Here is a 4,395-nt window from a genome sequence, read left to right on the forward strand (position 1 = left end):
GGGGGTCCAGACCCGGCAGGTCTTGCCAGCTCCAGCTCCAGGACCGGGAGCTGCGGTCCAGACGAGTCCAGCGGGCCGCGATGAAGACAAATGAGGCGTGACGGGGGGGCAGCTGGTCCGAGAGCAGACCTCCTCCGGACGGTTGTTCCACCTCCATCGGTCTCAGCTCGCCGGTTTACAATCTGCTCGTGAGGGGGGGTGGCCAGAACCGGCCAGAACTGGCCAGAACCGCGGTCACCTTCAGCACAAGGAGCCCCAGGGTCTTAAAAACCCGACACGGATGAGACGAGCGATTAACAGAGAAATTTAGAACAAAAACAAGGTTTTAAGAGCTGTTGCAGTTCCTTCACGGACCACTAGGGGGCCTGGATCCAAGAGGAACTCAATCCCCAGTTGAAAATGTCCAACTTTACCTTTTCACAGTCTCCTGAGGTGGATGTTGTCTCCATGACGACTGTACAGGTTGAACTTCTCATGTATCTCATCAGGTGAAAATATAGAGATGTAAACCCAGGTAAAAAAGTAATATACTTTAATGTACTAAAAATGTACTTAATTTTCTGAAAGTACATTTCCAGCACATTTGGACTTAATGTGTTAAAATAAAGTAAACCAAAAATATATTATAAATGTATTAATTACAAATGTATTATTCCCTCAGTAGTACTTAAGTTTACTTAGATAAAGTACACTACTTTGTACTAATACTTAAATTCATATTAAGTACATTCATATAAAATATACTAACATTGAAATATATATAAGTGTTTTATTAGTATATTCATTTATTATGTACTTTGAATGCTTTAAATATAAGTTTAATTTTAGTATATTTGCATCTACTTTTATTAAGTGCACTTTTAGCAACCTTTTTATAAGTTTACTTTTATAACATTTTTTTTCATATCATTGTTAGCATAGTAGTGTTAAAGTGCACTTAAAATAAGTGTATTAATAATTAAAAACTACTTCAGTGGTAAATTAGTGTATTCTTCATAAGTACACTATAAACCAGAACAAATTAATCAGTATTTATTTAGCCATTTCTTGTGCTTAGATCAGTTTAAAAGCATGTAGAATAACAGTTAATTTCTTTAGCTGACCCTTTCTCTTCAACCTTTTAAAATATTGTATTTTACTAGCAAAATGCAACATTGCTGTTATGTAACAATACCTTTTCTAATTGAAAAAATATCCTTACATTTCTATTTCAATTTTAAAATGTTAGCAATTAGTGATACAAAGTACATTTGGATTACTTCAACACCACCGTTGTTTTTATGCAATACTTAAAAATCCATCCATCTATTCTTCAAATTTAATGGTGAATTATGAATAAACATGAACAGCAACAACATAGAGCACCTTTCAATTGACCATATGCTTTTATATAATGCAGTAGTCACCAGTATTTCTAATTTAAAAAAACAGTACAACCTTGTGTATTTCTTATCATCACATGGAAAGTACATATTCCAAAGCTTGGATTGTTTCACTTACATTTTACAGCAATCAAAAAACACATAACATAACTGAAAAATTAAGTCTTTGATTTTGCATGAAAACAGTTTGTTAAAGTTCAACATTTTGAGGCCAGGTACAGTGCCTTGAAAAAGTATTCACCCCTATGATTTTGTTTGTATTTTGTTATACCACAACTGTTAGACTATTACTATTACCATTTTTGTTTTAAGGCACACCAAGAATACACACTGATATGTAATCCCTATTTTTTACAATTTGGCAGTGAAAATTTGCATGTGGTGCATTTTTCACATTTTTCAAATTGACCCTGAAGTAGCCTACTCGCGGCTGCGCTGCCGCTGATTGGTTTCCCCCGAATGCAGCCTGCTTGAATGAAGCTGAAGGAAACGTCGTCATAGTCGACAATGGCGCAATGCAAGTTCGGGATGTTTTATTTTAGGGACAACACAATTCACGTCGAAAGTACTGACATTGTGACACCTCAGTACAGACAGCAGCTTGTTCAGGTATTAAAACGGCCGGACCTGTCGAGTGAAGACGGATGGATACAAGTGTGCTGGCCGACCAGGAAAGCACCTAAAGACAAGGTGGCCGCAAAACCGCTCCTACTCGAGGTTTGTACTGCTCGTGCATGGTGTGAAGTATTTTATGAATGAATATTATTTCTACAATGACTAAACAAGTTAATAGGCAAAGTAATCATTCACATGCTGCATTAGCTAATAGCTAACTAGTTGGCTGCAGCTAATGCGTCAATTAGTGCGAACATTCGTGAGCATGCTGTGTGGAGCATGTTTAGCTAAAGTTTTGTGTGGTGCTAACCATAAATGGACAATTGCCACAATGTAAAGAAAAGAACAAGAACAAAATTGTTTGTACAAATTTGTTCTGCTAGCACTTGCCAGCCAGCAAGTGTTAGTGATTATTTGATAAAGAATTTGCCAGTGGCTCATGCTAATGATTGTTAATGTTAACCTTGTATGTAATTTAAATTTTTATGTAACTGTCTTTATAAAAAGACTTAAAGTGACTTGTTGTGTATAATATTAGATTGATCGTGGTGCATTTCACGAGACATACAAAATATCTAAAATATTGAGCAAAAGAGGGAAAAAACATGGTTTTGACAGTTTGTCTGATGTATGGTTGTGGTTACAGACAACTACAAGGAGTTGATGGAAAGAAAAGAAGCCTTCCTCAAGGATGAAGACATCTGGCACATGGCAGTTGCAAGGAGAAGGACCTCACCTTGTACCACAACATATGACGGAAGCAAACCAAAGGTTATTTTTGTTGCTTGTGTTGGTAGTTTATTTAGAAAATAAACTTAGATTAAAACACCTGTAGGTTCAAAATGCTGCTCCATTTCTTATACTTACCAGTCTTGATTCACTGAAATCCATATTTGTAGGTTGGTTATGCTTTTAATATTGTCTCGTCATCTTGTTTATGAAAAATGATATGAAGTGAATGTCACCCACTGAATTATTTTTGTCTGAAACTATAGAACCTTGAGTGATGAATTAATCTGTTTGAATATCCCAAAATGCACTACAGTAGCTAGTAAAACATTTTGTTTCTCCTGCTGGCTGCAAAGATGAAAGAGAAGAGGAGTGTCATGTCATACACATAAAATCCTTAATGAATTTATGACACTGTAATACTATGATGTTTTATATTTGAAATGTTTTTCTAAAAAATCTGTGGTATAGTTCATATGTTGTTGTCATATAATACATTCTTTCTCTTCGGTACAGAAAAAAAGAATTACTGCAACTTCCAGTCTCACTTCAGATGAAGATGAAACACAGATTGACCCATCACAAGTTCTTCAAACAAATGTAAGTATTTACAGGAATAAGGGAATATTGTGGGAGGATAAGACACATTTTTCATTATAAGTTTAAGTCTATTTTTCCTTATTATCATTTTGTTTTTCTGCCTCCACCCTTGCCTTGGCCATAGTCAGAAGCAACATGTTTCAGGTTTTCCTCGTGTATGTAAGCCCCCTTCTTGCTAATGTGATAACTTTGGAAAAGCATGATTTGTAATACCATTTTATTTGTCCTTTTCTATTTTACAGATACAGTTATTGCTGAATTTCCAGGAACAACTGTGTCTGATGTGAGAGCAGTGATTCGGAGAAAATGTAACGATGAGAATTTTGTGACCAAAAAGAAACAGTAAGCAGTAACATCAGTAACTGGTTGTAATAGTTTTTGTTTGTTTATTTTTTGGTGGACATACATTTTGAGTTTACACAAACTGTGTCCATGTTTCAAAAGTCAGTTTAATGTTAATTTCTGTCATTACTAGCTTCTCTGCGGTGCACAGCTAGCACATCTATTGTTTCTTCTGAAGATCAAGCTGTTCAGGTCTCTGTAAAATTTGTTGATAAACTTTTTTCTTTTTTTTGTGAACTTAATATTACTAAAAATAATTATCTGGGGTCAAATGATCCAAATTTGAAAAAAAATGTTACGATGAAGAGCAACTGTTTGAAAATGTTGTTTAGATGTACTGTACCAACACTAAACTTTACATCTTTAAGTTGTACTTAAATGTACTTGATTTATGCATATTTTTCCTGCAATGCCGTGCATGTTAAAAATAAACTTTTTTTCTACTCCAAGTATGTTCTAATTATTTTTTATGTTTACTTAAAACTCATTCCAAATTCAAATTAATTATGAAATAATTGTACTTTCTGTGTACTATTGAAGTGTATTTTAATGAAGTACATCTAGTATACTTCCTGCGCACATAATTAGTGTACTCACAGTGTACTATTTTCGATGTGCTAACAATGTACTTAGTATACTAATGATATATCATTAGTGCTACTTAAGATATACTAAAGTACAACTTAGTGTACTTATCTGTACTATTTTGAGACACCATTAAGATGAA

General features: G+C 34.7%; 1 long non-coding RNA gene across 1 annotated transcript; it reads left to right on the forward strand.

Moving 5' to 3' along the window:
- The first annotated feature begins 1,237 nt into the window (after positions 1-1,237).
- Positions 1,238-4,081, forward strand: LOC133424250 (uncharacterized). The gene is made up of 4 exons (XR_009770856.1): positions 1,238-2,099; positions 2,644-2,768; positions 3,243-3,326; positions 3,569-4,081. It is a non-coding gene; the product is annotated as an uncharacterized LOC133424250 (long non-coding RNA).
- The last annotated feature ends 314 nt before the right edge of the window (positions 4,082-4,395 follow it).

The sequence above is a fragment of the Cololabis saira genome, chromosome 23, assembly GCF_033807715.1.
Source record: "Cololabis saira isolate AMF1-May2022 chromosome 23, fColSai1.1, whole genome shotgun sequence".
NCBI lineage: Eukaryota > Metazoa > Chordata > Actinopteri > Beloniformes > Belonidae > Cololabis > Cololabis saira.